We start from the raw sequence: 16,574 nt of genomic DNA, 5'->3' as shown, positions 1-16,574 counted from the left end.
TCCTGTTTGTCTCTCCTCCTTGAGAGTGAGGCATGTGCATAGTCAAAACGGCAGCGTGCTTTGTAGGCACTTGGTAATTGACTCCTAATCCCAAAGAGCTGCTCCTTTAGCAGTGTGTTCTGGGCTAGATCTTCCTCACCAAATTGACTTGCCTGGTGATTCTTCCCGTGCAGAAGCCTCTGTACCCACTGAAGTTTTCAGAGGCAGAATATCTGGATGAAACAAAAGTCTCAACACTCATTGACTCACTCTGCAGGGACAAAAGGCCCTCATTTTATCAGATCACCAGATGGTCTAGGCTACCAAAACAAGGGAGATGTATTCAGCCATTTTTGAGACACAAAGGAAGCAAGCATTGGTTCCCACATAGAGCATTAGTGCAAGTAGTCAGTGGGACAAGGGGACTCTCTAAGCTAACAAACCAAGCATCTCCCAGAAGAGGAGGGTACCAGACAACTCTGTTCATAGGGAAATTGTGACCTGCTAAGATCTTGCTTAAGAAAAGGAGCATGGTCACCGAGGGTATATATACAGTTTTGCAAAACATTAATAACAAGTGCAGTATAAGGTTTAACTTTCTCTATGTCCCTTTATCTTTTGTTCTATTCTCTCCTGGGTGAAGTGAAAGTCACTCAGTCATGTCCAACTCTTTATGACCCCATGGAGTATACAATCCATGGAATTCTCTAGGCCAGAATACTGGAATGGGTAGCCTTTCCCTTCTCCAGGGGATCTTCCCAACCCAGGGATTGAATCCAGGTCTCCCAAATTGCAGGCAGATTCATTACCAGCTGAGCCACAAGGGAAGCCCAAGAATACTGGACTGGGTAGCCTATCGCTTCTCCAGCAGATCTTCCCGACCCAGGAATCGAACTGGGGTCTCCTGCATTGCAGGTGGATTCTTTACCAACTGAGAGAGGGAAGCCCTCTCTCCTGGGTGGAGAACCACAATATCACTCAGATCTTAGGATCCATTTCCTCACAGTTTAGTTTTTGACATCATAAAGAGGATAAGGTGTGGTACCTCCTCAGACCCCCTATAAGACCCTGAACACACATTTTATATGCCACTGACCTCATTATTTTTCAATTGTTTGTTGGTAAATTGTCTTTCTCACGCAAATGTGAGTTCATTCAAAGTAGATCAAGTTAATTCAACAAGTTTATTGAGTTCCTTTTATGTCCCAGTTCCCTTGACAGATATTGGAGATATAGTAATTAACAAAAACATCTCTGACCCTGAGAGGCTTATACCTAGTAGGAAAGACAGGTATAGAAAGATACTTTTTGCTACTATGGTAAGTGCAAGTATAGAGATATGTATATATTACCACATGCTCAGAGAACAGTTCCTAGCTCAGTCTGAGGGGACAAAGACTTGAACAGGCCACTGTCCTGAATCTTGAAGTTTGAGTAGGAATTAGCTAGCAAGGCAGTTTCAGTGGAGGAGAGGTCTGAATTCTGGGAGCACTGGGTCACTGAGTATCTGGGTGTTTAAGACAGTGAGTGCAGATTTTTCCTCCCAGGAGATTTGGTGACAATGAAAATGATGTGGTGGAACAGTGTGCCAAACCCTGTTCCTTACAGTGTGCTTGTCAGGGAGAAATCCCGGGAGGGCTTGATGTTTGTTGTCTTGAATATTCAGTTCCAGTTACTAAAATGGAACTAATCAGGCTCAGTAAAAATTGACTTTCACTTTTAAGTTCATCTTATGAAAGTCATCCTTCAAGTATACGTTAAAGTTACTTTAAAGAAATAAATGGGGCTTCCCTGGTGGCTCAGAGGTAAAGAATCCACCTGGCAATGCAGGAGTCATGGGTTCTGAACCGGGAAGATCCCACATGCCGCAGAGCAATGAAGCCTGTGCACCACAATTGTTGAGCCTGTGCTCTGGAGCCCGGGAGCCACAACCATGTGAGCCCATGGGCCACAACTTCTGAAGCCCGCTGCCCAAGAGCCCACGCTCTGCGACAAGAGAAGCCACTGCAATGAGAAGCCTGCACACTGAAACTGGAGAGCAGCCCCTACTCACCACAATGAGATAAAAAGCCATGCAGCACAGCCACATATAAATAAGTAAATAAAAATCATTTTAAAAAATGAGTAACTTAATAGATAGTAGTGGCCCAAGTGTTTCAAAAAAAAAAACAAACAAACAAAGAAAGATGAAATGCCTGCAATACCCATTCCCTCCAAACTTCCAACAACTTAGTATTTGGAGTAATGGCACAAAGTAAGTTCAAGTCTAAAAACAGTCCAACATGTGATTTGTAAGAGATTAATATTTTTAAGATTCTACTTTCCTGCATCTCTTGAATGATTCTCACGGAGTAAGTAAAGTCTCTTTCCTTCATAGCCCTTCCCCTTTGAAAAAATAATTTCACTGTTACACATATGTCAGTTGGCTGTCAAACAAGAAACTGTAATGTTACATTTGAAAGGAAGACCTTATCTATAACTAATGGCACCCATAATTGATAATTGATGGAAAAATACATACCATGGGAAGTAACTGACAAGGTTCTACACAATGGAGGGAAGATCCCCTGGTGGCTCAGATGGTAAAGACTCTGCCTTCAGTGCAGGAGACTTGGGTTCAATCCCTGCCTTGGGAGGATCCCCTGGAGAAGGGAATGGCAACCCACTCCAGTATTCTTGCTGGAAAACCCCATGAATAGAGGAGCCTGGCAGGCTATGTAGTTAATGGGGTCACAAAGAGTCAGACACGACTGAGTAACTAAGCAAGCCACACAGTGGAAGTTATGGAGCCTGAGGTTTCATTAGAATTGTATTCTTTCATTTAAGGAGTGTGTAGAATTATGAGACTACACTTGATCTTAGCTAAAAGGCCGAGAAACGATGTAGAACTATGAGAAATGGAACCTTATTTCCTTCCCCAAACAAAGTTCTTAGACCTCCTACTAGGAATTTTGGTGTCATTATCTTTCCTCTAATGAGATTAACCATTAAAGTATCTTGTTTGACTTGTCTTTCTGACTACTGTTTTCGGTTATTCATGGATTTGCAAAATCTTTATCACAGTCAATGACCTCAGGCTAATTAGACAATCTCAGTGTGAGAACAAAAGGATTTTCTTAAATGCCTATCTGAAAGTTTAGTAAATACCCTACATAAAAAGCAGAAAAAGATTAACTTTAAAAACAGTTTGGATCAAGTTCTGTTGCAATAAATACAAGAAATCAGATTATATTCCTGAAGAAAAATTAATCAATACAGTAAGTCCCCTACATACAAACGAGGCCTGTTTCGAGAGTGCATTCGTAAGTGCAATTTGTATCAAAGTCCAAGTTAGCCTCGGTTAACTAACTAGTTAACTAACACATGTGGCTATATATTACTGTACCATAATAGGTTTATAATACTTTTCACAAATAATACATAAAAAACAAACACAAAAATAAAGAAAACATTTTTAATCTTACAGTACAGTACCTTAAAAGTAGAGTAGTATGCCAGCTGCACACAGGGGCTGGCATCAAGTGAACAGGCAAGAAGAGTCGCTGACTGGAGGAGGGAGATGGGGTGGGAGATGGCAGAGCTGAAGGATCGTCAGCGATGGGAGACAGAGGGCAAGCTGCAGTTTCACTCCCCCCTGACATTGATGGTACAGGTTCTGGTTCCTTACTGGGTTCAGTTCTGCCCATCCTTTAGAAAAAATGATCCAATGACGTCTGGGTAGTAGATCTTTTTTCTCAACATAGATGACATTGGATTGCATTCTGCAATCTTTGTGTACCATTCCACGTTTGGGTCCCGTGCCTCAAAAGCTAACAGTGTCTCCTCTGGGACCTCCCTGGTGTCCAATGGCTGAGACTTTGCACCTGATGCAAGGGGCCCGGGTTTGGCCCTGTGTCCAAGAACTACATCCTGCATGCTGCAACTAAGATTTCACATGCTACAACTACAGATACACACAAAGATGGAGGACTCTGCTTGCTGCAAATAAGACCTGGCACAGCCAATAAAATAGTAAAAAAATAAAATTATCAGTGCCTCCTCAAATAGAGAAAATCCCCTTCCTATTTCTTGTGTCATAAATTTCTTTAGTTACTTGTTCTTCCTCTTGTCTCCCTTTGTTCTTTCTTTGGGCCTCCATTCCATCAGGTCTTCCTTAGTAAGCTCCTCGTGCTGCACAGTAAGAAGTTCAATGAAGATATCCTCTTGCAAATCTCGCTTGAAGTAAAGATACTGTGCTACTGTGCTACTGTGCTCTATACAGTACTGTGCATTAAAGTACACAAAAGCACAGCTACTTGCAGAGGATGCACGCACGTGACAGTGTGTTCCAGACACGTGACGTGATTGGACACGTGAAAGCATGTTTGCATCTTTAAAACTTCAAAACTTGAAAGTTTGTATGTAGGGGACTTAACTGTAGTCAATCTAAGGAAAAAAATGGAAAATTTTATTTGAGCCAGCCTGAGGATTATAACCCAGCAGTCCTTGAGAAAGCTCTGAGGACTGCTCTGTCTGGTAGAATGGTAAACTCCAACCCACTCCAGTATTCTCACCTGGAAAATCCCATGGACAGAGGAGCCTGGCGGGGTACCGTCCATAGGGTCAAAAAGAGCTGGACGGGACTTAGCGACTAAACAGCAACAACAATTGATCATACAGGCTCCTTTAAGTTGGCTCTCCTGGAAAATGTTATAAGCAATCTCAAATTAAACTTTCAAAGACATCAAGGCTGGGAAAGCATGTCAAGGGCCTGCCATAGGATTCCGCGATAGCTATAGACTTGAATGTATTCCTCTCTTCTCAAAGTGAAAGTGAAAGTGAAGTCACTCAGTCCTGTCTGACTCTTTGTGACCCCATGGACTGTAGCCTACCAGGCTCCTCAGTCCGTGGAATTTTCCAGGCAAGAGTACTGGAGTGGGTTGCCATTTCCTTCTCCAGGCGATCTTCCCAATCCAGGGATTGAACCCCGGTCTCCCGCATTGCAGGCAGACGCTTTACCGTCTGAGCCACCAGTTCAATTCAGTCGCTCAGTTGTGTCCAACTCTTTGCGACTCCATGAGTCCCAGCATGCCAGGCCTCCCTGTCCATCACCAACTCCCGGAGTTCACTCAGACTCATGTCCATCGAGTCAGTGATGCCATCTAGCCATCTCATCCTCTGTCGTCCCCTTCTCCTCCTGCCCCCAATCCCTCCCAGCATCAGAGTCTTTTCCAATGAGTCAACTCTTCACATAAGATGACCAAAGTACTGGCGTTTCAGCTTTAGCATCATTCCTTCCAAAGAAATCCCAGGGCTGATCTTCAGAATGGACTGGTTGGATCTCCTTGCAGTCCAAAGTACTCGCAAGAGTTTTCTCCAACACCACAGTTCAAAAGCATCAATTCTTCGGCACTCACCTTTCTTCACAGTCCAACTCTCACATCCATACATGACCACTGGAAAAACCATAGCCAGGACTAGATGGACCTTTGTTGACAAAGTAATGTCTCTGCTTTTCAATATGCTATCTAGGTTGGTCATAACTTTTCTTCCAAGGAGTAAGCGTCTTTTAATTTCATGGCTGCAGTCACCATCCGCAGTGATTTTGGAGCCCCCCAAAATAAAGTCTGACACTGTTTCCACTGTTTCCCCATCTATTTCCCATGAAGTGATGGGACCAGATGCCATGATCTTCGTTTTCTGAATGTTGAGCTTTAAGCCAACTTTTTCACTCTCCTCTTTCACTTTCATCAAGAGGCTTTTTAGTTACTCTTCACTGTCTGCCATAAGGGTGGTGTCATCTGCATATCTGAGGTTACTGATATTTCTCCCGGCAATCTTGATTCCAGCTTGTGCTTCTTCCAGCCCAGCATTTCTCATGATGTACTCTGCATAGAAGTTAAATAAACAGGGTGACAATATACAGCCTTGATGTACTCCTTTTCCTATTTGGAACCAGTCTGTTGTTCCATGTCCAGTTCTAACTGTTGCTTCCTGACCTGTATATAGGTTTCTAACGAGGCAGGTCAGGGGGTCTGGTATTCCCATCTCTTTCAGAATTTTCCACAGTTTATTGTGATCCACACAGTCAAAGGCTTTGGCATAGTGAATAAAGCAGAAATAGATGTTTTTCTGGAACTCTCTTGCTTTTTTGATGATCCAGCAGATGTTGGCAATTTGATCTCTGGTTCCTCTGCCTTTTCTAAAACCAGCTTGAACATCTGGAAGTTCATGGTTCACGTATTGCTGAAGCCTGGCTTGGAGAATTTTGAGCATTACTTTACTAGCGTGTGAGATGAGTGCAATTGTGCGGTAGTTTGAGCATTCTTCGGCATTGCCTTTCTTTGGGACTGGAATGAAAACTGACCTTTTCCAGTCCTGTGGCCACTGCTGAGTTTTCCAAATTTGCTGGCATATTGAGTGCAGCACTTTCACAGCATCATCTTTCAGGATTTCAAACAGCTCAACTGGAATTCCATCACCTCCACTAGCTTTGTTTGTAGTGATGCTTTCTAAGGCCCACTTGACTTCACATTCCAGGATATCTGGCTCTAGGTGAGTGATTACACCATTATGATTATCTGGGTCATGAAGATCTTTTTTGTACAGTTCCTCTGTGTATTCTTGCCACCTCTTCTTAATATCTTCTGCTTCTGTTAGGTCCATACCATTTCTGTCCTTTATTGAGCCCATCTTTGCATGAAATGTTCCCTTGGTATCTCTAACTTTCTTGAAGAGATCTCTAGTCTTTCCCATTCTGTTGTTTTCCTCTATTTCTTTGCATTGATCACTGAGGAAGGCTTTCTTTTCTCTTCTTGCTATTCTTTGGAACTCTGCATTCAGATGCTTATCTCTTTCCTTTTCTCCTTTGCTTTTTGCTTCTCTTCTCTTCACAGCTATTTGTAAGGCCTCCCCAGACAGCCATTTTGCTTTGTTGCATTTCTTTTCCATGAGGATGGTCTTGATCCCTGTCTCCTGTACAATGTCACAAACCTCCATCTATAGTTCATCAGGCACTCTATCTATCAGATCTAGTCCCTTAAATCTATTTCTCACTTCCACTGTATAATCGTAAGGGATTTGATTCAGGTCATACCTGAATGGTCTAGTGGTTTTCCCTGCTTTCTTCAATTTCAGTCTGAATTTGGCTGAATAAGGAGTTCATGATCTGAGCCACAGTCAGCTCCCGATCTTGTTTTTGTTGACTGTATAGAGCTTCTCCATCTTTGGCTGCAAAGCATATAATCAATCTGATTTCAGTGTTGACCATCTGGTGATGTCCACGTGTAGAGTCTTCTCTTGTGTTTTTGGAAGAGGGTGTTTGCTATGACCAGTGCATTTTCTTGGCAAAACTCTATTAGTCTTTGCCCTGCTTCATTGCTGGTCTGAGCCACCAGGGAAGCCCAAAAGGGGATGCTGTGGCTGCCTGGGCCAGGAAGTCCTCAACAAATCTTGACATTCTTACATGTGCCAGGAGGTAGCCTTTCTTATTCACCTGATGAGGTTGCTGGGAACCTAAGACTTTGCAACTTCTGGAGACAACAGGGAGAAAGGAAAGATAAATGTTACAGTTTCACTTAGAAAGGTATAATTGATCAAATTGCTGTAAGCTATAATTAGCTTAGCTTCCCTTGTGGCTCAGAGAGTAAAGCAGCTGCCTATAATGCAGGAGACCTGGGTTTTATCCCTGGGTTGGGAAGATCCTCTGGAGAAGGCAATGGCACCCCACTCCAGTACTCTTGCCTGGAAAATCCCATGGACAGAGGAGCCTGGTGGGCTACAGTCCATGGGGTTGCAAAGAGTTGGACATGACTGAGTGACTTCATTTCTCTTCATAATTAGCTTAAGGGGAAGGGTTTCCTTATAGCTCATCACAATAAATACATTTGGTTCATAAGCAAAGCACAGTGATATAGGTTTTTGAGACAAAGGGTTATATTTCAAATGTATTGACAGTTTATACAATCCAGATCTGCATGTACAAAATGATTAGTGGATCATCTTGGCCCTTTACAAGAATAAGAGGAAAGGTTTACTCCTAAGGAGGTGTGGCTAATGCAGATTCACAATACACACCAAAGGGGAGCGAAGAGGCTCAAATAAGCAGAGGAAAATTTTTATGTTCAAATTTTTGTCTTGTCATGAAATATGACTTTATTTCATCAATTCCCCCTCTTATATCATTAATCTTCTAATGGAAAGCATTAGGTGAATAAACATTTGGTCCCTCAATGCCAGGATTGTTGCTTACCTGTCCTGGCTCTATTATGTCCCTTCATGTTGCACCTTTATGGCTTGGTTCTTTCTTTCCTTTTAGGGTGTTGTACTAGTGAGATGTCTGGCATGGACTAGTGGTAAATTCCAAGTTGTCCAATAGGACTTACGTCAGTGTTACCTCACATGTGCGTTTTTCATGTTCATTAATTTTTTGAGAACTATGGATGTGGTCAGCAGCGTCAAGCTTTTAGGTATCATTATTTTAATAGGAGTAGGTGATATACAGTGCAAAAGGCAAGAAACTGTCACTTTGTAAGTCACAACAACTGTAATCAAAATTGTCAATTGGAGTAACGTCATTAAACAAAGGTTTAAGCCAAGATCCTTGTCTGTGTGTGTGTGTGTGTTAGTTGCTCATTTGTGTCCAACTCTTTGCAACCCCATGGACTGCAGCCCAACAGGCTCCTCTGTCCGTGGAATTTTCCAAGCAAAAATACTGGAGTAGGTAGCCATTCCAAACCATTTCCTCATATTACCACTAAACTGGGAAAACAATCATTCAGAACAGAAATTTGATTCTTCATATGTGTCGTGAGTTACACCAGAAGACATAGCAAGTATAAAAATTCAACATGAATTATGCATTATATCATCAGTTTCCTTAATTTGTAAAAAAAATGCACTGGTCATAGCAAACACCCTCTTCAAACAACACAAGAGAAGACTCTACACATGGAAATTACCAGATGGTCAACACCAAAATCAGATTGATTATATTCTTTGCAGCCAAAGATGGAGAAGCTCTATACAGTCAACAAAAACAAGACTAGGAGCTGACTATGGCTCAGATCATGAACTCCTTATTGCCAAATTCAGACTGAAATTCAAGAAAGTAGGGAAAACCACTAGACTATTCAGGTATGACCTGAATCCCTTACGATTATACAGTGGAAGTGAGAAATAGATTTAAGGGACTAGATCTGATAGACAGAGTGCCTAAAGAACTATGGAATGAGGTTCGTGACATTGTACAGGAGACAGGGATCAAGACCATCCCCACGGAAAGAAATGCAAAAAAGCAAAATGGCTGTCTGGGGAGGCCTTACAAATAGCTGTGAAGAGAAGAGAAGCAAAAAGCAAAGGAGAAAAGGAAAGAGATAAGCATCTGAATACAGAGTTCCAAAGAATAGCAAGGAGAGATAAGAAAGCCTTCCTCAGTGATCAATGCAAATAAATAGAGGAAAACAATAGAATGGGAAAGACTAGAGATATCTTAGAGAAAATTAGAGATACCAAGGGAACATTTCATGCAAAGATGGGCTCGATAAAGGACAGAAATGGTATGGACCTAACAGAAGCAGAAGATATTAAGAAGAGGTGGCAAGAATACACAGAGGAACTGTACAAAAAAGATCTTCATGACCCAGATAATCATAATGGTGTAATCACTCACCTAGAGCCAGATATCCTGGAATGTGAAGTCAAGTGGGCCTTAGAAAGCATCACTACAAACAAAGCTAGTGGAGGTGATGGAATTCCAGTTGAGCTGTTTGAAATCCTGAAAGATGATGCTGTGAAAGTGCTGCACTCAATATGCCAGCAAATTTGGAAAACTCAGCAGTGGCCACAGGACTGGAAAAGGTCAGTTTTCATTCCAGTCCCAAAGAAAGGCAATGCCGAAGAATGCTCAAACTACTGCACAATTGCACTCATCTCACACGCTAGTAAAGTAATGCTCAAAATTCTCCAAGCCAGGCTTCAGCAATACGTGAATCGTGAACTTCCAGATGTTCAAGCTGGTTTTAGAAAAGGCAGAGGAACCAGAGATCAAATTGCCAACATCTGCTGGATCATCAAAAAAGCAAGAGAGTTCCAGAAAAACATCTATTTCTGCTTTATTCACTATGCCAAAGCCTTTGACTGTGTGGATCACAATAAACTGTGGAAAATTCTGAAAGAGATGGGAATACCAGACCACCTGACCTGCCTCTTGAGAAACCTATATACAGGTCAGGAAGCAACAGTTAGAACTGGACATGGAACAACAGACTGGTTCCAAATAGGAAAAGGAGTACATCAAGGCTGTATATTGTCACCCTGCTTATTTAACTTCTATGCAGAGTACATCATGAGAAACACTGGACTGGAAGAAGCACAAGCTGGAATCAAGACTGCCGGGAGAAATATCAGTAACCTCAGATATGCAGATGACACCACCCTTATGGCAGAAAGTGAAGAGGAACTAAAGAGCCTCTTGATGAAAGTGAAAGTGGAGAGTGAAAAAGTTGGCTTAAAGCTCAACATTCAGAAACTAAGATCATGGCATCTGGTCCCATCACTTCATGGGAAATAGATGGGGAAACAGTGGAAACAGCGTCAGACTTTATTTTTTGGGGCTCCAAAATCACTGCAGATGGTGACTGCAGCCATGAAATTAAAAGACGCTTACTCCTTGGAAGGAAAGTTATGACCAACATAGATAGTGTGAAAAGCAGAGACATTACTTTGCCAACAAAGGCCCATCTAGTCAAGGCTATGGTTTTTCCTGTGGTCATGTATGGATATGAAAGTTGGACTGTGAAGAAAGGTGAGTGCCGAAGAATTGATGCTTTTGAACTGTGGTGTTGGAGAAAACTCTTGCGAGTACTTTGGACTGCAAAGTACAAAGTACAGTCCATTCTGAAGGAGATCAGCCCTGGGATTTCTTTGGAAGGAATGATGCTAAAGCTGAAACTCCAGTACTTTGGCCACCTCATGTGAAGAGTTGACACATTGGAAAAGACTCTGATGCTGGAAGGGATTGGGGGCAGGAGGAGAAGGGGACGACAGAGGATGAGATGGCTGGATGGCATCGCTGACTCGATGGACGTGAGTCTGAGTGAACTCCGGGAGTTGGTGATGGACAGGGAGGCCTGGAGTGCTGCGATTCATGGGGTCGCAAAGAGTCGGACATGACTGAGCGACTGAACTGAACTGAACTCCCTCATTTTGTAAGACCACTTTTCTCATCATAGAGACTTCAGAACTGGGCAAACTATTGGCTTGATGACTGTCATTCACAGTTTGCTCAGTAAGTTTTGTTAAAGCCACTATGTGATTAATGATATCTTCCATTCCAAGTGAAGGAATGAATATACTGGCCAAATGATCATACCATTGGAAAACTGATAGAAAATCAGCATGCAAACATCAAAGGCAGATTGACAAGCACTGTTTCCAAGGCTACACATAGGGGACCTTGACCTCAAAAGAAACCAACTCTGCATATTCCTAACCAACCTGGGGAGAGCCAAGGCCATAAACTTGTTCCACAAATCTACTGGTCCTTTTAGGAACTACCCAATATTTAACATCTGGTGAAAAGGAATATTTTTGGCCAGGTTCAAAGCAGGTTAAGTTGGCCAAGTAATAAGATTCCACTTAGAAATATTGGCAGTAATAGTAGCTTTCATGGTAGTAGAGCTTCTTTCTCCTAAGCTAAAATGTCTAAGGGCCATTCAACTAGAACCTTGTAGAGGAGAAATCTACCAAGGTAACCTAGGAATACTGAATGCAGGTAATTGGCCACACGTCCACCAACTGGATTGATTTTTGAAATTTGCAAATGACTGAGCCCAAGGAATAAATACATTTTGTTCATAAGTAAGATATGAACAATTATCAAAGTAATTAGTACATAGTCCTGGTCCAGTGACTTGGGTCAGCTGTCTAGTTCAGAGGATGTCATCATTTTGTCCTGGTCTGGTAGTGTTGGTCTAAGTTGAAGTTGGGGGTCAGAAACAGGAGTTGCAATTACACAGGCTGTTTTAAGTTGGCTAAGCTGGAAATTTTTATAAGGAATCTCAAAATAAACTTTTAAGAGGCATCAGGGAAAATCATGTCAAAGACTTGCCATCACATTCTGCCTGCAATAGCTACAGACTGTCTTCTTAAGGTCCTCAAGATATCTTGCAATTCCTGCACCTGCCAGGAAGTGGCCTTTCTTATTCACCTGATAAGGCTGCTGGGAACCTAAGAGTTTTCTATTTCTGGAGAGAACAGTTAGAGAGAAAAGATAAATGTTACAATTCTACTTACAAAGGCATAATTTACCAAATTGTTGTAAGTCATAATTAACTCAAGGGAATGATTAAAAATCAGTAATATTTCAGATAAAAAAACACAAAAATATTATAACTATATTCATCATTTCCCTCAGTCCTATGTGACTAATTCTTGATCTTAATATTCTGTTAACAATTTTATGAAGCCATCAGGTTTTTCCATTAGAATTCTTTCATTTCTTACCCAGTTCAGCACTATGACCTAAAAGTTATCAGAAGCTTGTGTTTGTCATAAAGTTCTTTCTATGAATCTTCTTGAAGATCAAGTATTTGTGTGTGTGTGTGTGTGTGTGTGTGTGTGTGTTTTTGCAAAAACATCAGTAAAACAATAACTATAAATGACAAAAGACTTGGCAAGGTTAGAAAGCTGATTACAATGTAATTGACAAAGTTGGTTATTGCTGTGGCAAAAGACATATTAGGATAATAGTAGAATTATTACTGCTAACATTTTACTAGGACACAATCAACTTTTACGAATTTCACACACTCTCTAGAACATTCATATCATGACGTTTACCTAATACAACATAAGAAGGTTATTAGCACTCACTGGACAACATTTTCTGTGTAATTTAACACACCAAATAAGACCAAATCTTACCGAGAAAACAAATTTTTTGAGGTGTTCCAGGGGCCCTTTAGAAAGTCACAAAGGTCAATGAAACCTCAATTAGAATCTGATCTTTGAGAAGTTTGTCAAAAATATCAAAAGATTTCGAAACACTTAGTCAAAAAGATCATAGGTCATTGTGGGACAATGCTTATTTTCTTAACCAAAGTTAACAATAAGTAACAAAAGTCTACAAGCAATAAATGCTGGAGAGGGTGTGAAGAAAAGGGAACCCTCTTACACTGTTGGTGGGAATGCAAACTAGTACAGCCACTATGGAGAACAGTGTGGAGATTCCTTAAAAAACTGGAAATAGAACTGCCTTATGACCCAGCAATCCCACTGCTGGGTATACACACCGAGGAAACCAGAATTGAAAGAGACACATGTACCCCAATGTTCATCGCAGCACTGTTTATAATAGCCAGGACATGGAAGCAACCTAGATGTCCATCAGCAGACGAATGGATAAGAAAGCTGTGGTACATATACACAATGGAGTATTACTCAGCCATTAAAAAGAATACATTTGAATCAGTTCTAATGAGGTGGATAAAACTTGAGCCTATTATACAGAGTGAAGTAAGCCAGAAAGAAAAACACCAATACAGTATACTAACACATATATACGGAATTTAGAAAGATGGTAACGATAACCCTGTATGCAAGACAGCAAAAGAGACACTGATGTATAGAACAGTCTTTTGTACTCTGTGGGAGAGGGAGAAGGTGGGATGATTTGGGAGAATGGCATTGAAACATGTACAATATCATATATGAAATGAATTGCCAGTCCAGGTTCAATGCATGCCCCAGGATGCTTGGGGTTGGTGCACTGGGATGACCCAGAGGGATGGTATGGGGAGGGAGGGGGGCTCAGGATGGGGGACATGTGTACACCCTTGGCGGATTCATGTTGATGTATGGCAAAACCAATACAGTATTGTAAAGTAATTAGCCTCCAATTAAAATAAATAAATTTATATTAAAAAAATTCAAAAGCTAATATAGAAAGTTATAACACATTACTTAAAAGGTAAGTAAATGTTACAATCTGTAATCAATATGTTATCTCACTTATATTTAATTTATTTAATACTTTCATCATATCAAGTTATTTTCCTTGCTGGAAAATTTTATAACAGGAATAATAAAATCTTATTTGACTTCTAGCAGAACTTCCAGATGTACAAGCCGGATTTAGAAAAGGTAGAGGAACCAGAGCTCAAGTTGCCAATATCTGTTGGATCATAGAAAAAGCAAGAAAATTTCAGAAAAACATCTACTTCTGCTTCATTGACTATGCTAAAGCCTTTGTGTGGATCACAACAAACTGGAAAATTCTTAAAGAGATGGGAATACCAGACCACCTTATCTGCTTCCTGAGAAATCTATAGGTCAAGAAGCAATAGTTAGAACCAGCCATGAAACAATGGACTGGATCAAAATTGGGAAAGGAATACATGGCTGTATATTGTCACCCTGCTTATTTAACTAATATGCAGAGTAAATCATGTGAAATGCCAGGCTAGATGAATCACAAGCTGGAATCAAGATTTCTGGGAGAAATATCAACAACCTAAGATATGCAGATAATACCAACCTAATGACAGAAAGAGAAGAGAAACTAAAGAGCCTCTTGATGAAGGTGAAAGAAGAGAGTGAAAAAGCTGACTTAAAACTCAACATTCAAAAAACTAAGATCATGGCATTCAGTCCCATCACTTCATGGCAAATAGATGGGGAAACAGTGGAAACAGTAACAGATTATTTTCTTGGGCTCCAGAACAAAATCACTGTGGATGGTGACTGCAACCATGAAATGAGAAGAGGTTTGCTCTTTGGAGGAAAAGATATGATAAACCTAGACAGCATATTAAAAAGCAGATAGCATCTTGCTGACAAATGTCCATCTAGTCAAAGGTACGGTTTTTCCAGGAATCGTGTATGGATGTGAGAGCTGGACCAGAAAGAAGGCTGAGAGCTGAAGCACCAATGCTTTCAAACTGTGGTGTGGAGAAGACTCTTGGGTCCCTTGGACATCAAAAAGATTAAGCCATTCAATCCTAAAGGAAATCAATCCTGAATATTCATTGGAAGGACTGATGCTGAAGCTCCAACACTTTGGCCACCTGATGTGAAGAGCCGACTCATTAGAAAAGACTCTGATATTGGGAAAGATTGAAGGCAGGAGGAGAAGGGGACAAAAGAGAATGAGACGGTTAGATGGTATCACTGACTCAATGGACGTGAGCTTGAGCAAACTCTGGGAGACAGTGAAGGTCAGGGAGGTGCGGCATGCTGCGGTCCAAGGGGTCGCAAAAAATTGGACATGACTTATTGAATAACAACAGGAATAATAAAAGTATTATACTTAATGTTAATGACTCTAAAGACATGTCTATATTAATTAAACCAACAACTTAATTTCCTTCATTAATCATTAATCTTAGATCTCATGATCCTGAAGTTCATTTGGGTTAGTTTTTTAAATATTTCTGAGTATTTATATAAGTACTTAATTTTCTTTAAGCCAATTAAATAGAGCTCTTTTAGAGATTAACATTGGCAATCTTACACATCTACAACACACACAGAGATAATGACGTGGTGGTGAATAAAAAGCTAGGTGGGTAAAGCTACTATGTTGGCAGAGCATAGTAGAGGAAAAGGAACTGGAACGATATCAAGGAGTCTGGAAAAGTTATTTCAACCATTTGGACCTCATCTGAAAAGGTAAGTTTTAGATTAAAAATGTAAGAAAGCTTTCAGTTATACAAGTGTTGGCAAACCTCTCAAATTCAAGCTTGGGTGTCCAATGTGCAGCCCAAACCAAATACTGAAACACCAGTGTGCATGGAGAAAGGTTTATTTGATTTGGCCAAACTGAGAACAATAGAAGCAAGATTGCTTAGCTTCCTCTTAACAAAGAAGCTAAGTGGGGGAATTTTACATGGTTAGCAAGCAAGAGAGAGGGGGTTTTAGGGAACTGAGGGGGGAAATCTATGTTTCTTCAGTCTCAGAAAACCACTGGTGCAACCAGACTTCTGGGTGCCAGCAGCTGATCATATCTTCCTTAAAGTCATCCATTTCTTCTGCAACACAAACTCATACATTCTCCTTGTAACCCTGGTGTTATCTCCTCCTGCCTGACCAAGAAATAGCATTTCAGCCGCTAAAAGTTATATCATGAAAACAAGGGGTGCTGGGCAGGGAGCAAGGAGGCAACATGTGTGAGCAAACAAGGCCTGCTGCTGCTAAGTCACATCAGTCATGTCCAACTCTGTGCAACCCCATAGATGGCAGCCCACCAGAATCCTCCATCCCTGGGATTCTCCAGGCAAGAATACTGGAGTGGATTGCCATTTCCTTCTCCAGTGCATGAAAGTGAAAAGTGAAAGTGAAGTCACTCAGTTGTGTCTCTTTGCAACCCCATGGACTCTTTGTGACCCCATGGACTGTAGTCCACCAGGCTCCTCCATCCATGGGATTCTCCAGGTAAGAGTACTGGAGTGGGTTGCCATTGCCTTTTCTGCAAACAAGGGCTAACCAGAATTTATTTTTCTCTAGTTGCTAAGTGTTAGGGGGTACTAAAATCACAAGGGGCCTGGCTAATCACAAGGAACCCAGCTAAACACAAGGGACCCAGCCACATAGGTCTATATTTCAGTCAAAACGGACTT

The sequence above is a fragment of the Bos indicus x Bos taurus genome, chromosome 9 (assembly GCF_003369695.1).
Source record: "Bos indicus x Bos taurus breed Angus x Brahman F1 hybrid chromosome 9, Bos_hybrid_MaternalHap_v2.0, whole genome shotgun sequence".
In the NCBI taxonomy this organism is placed as follows: Eukaryota; Metazoa; Chordata; class Mammalia; order Artiodactyla; family Bovidae; genus Bos; species Bos indicus x Bos taurus.
This window is presented reverse-complemented; position numbering follows the sequence as displayed.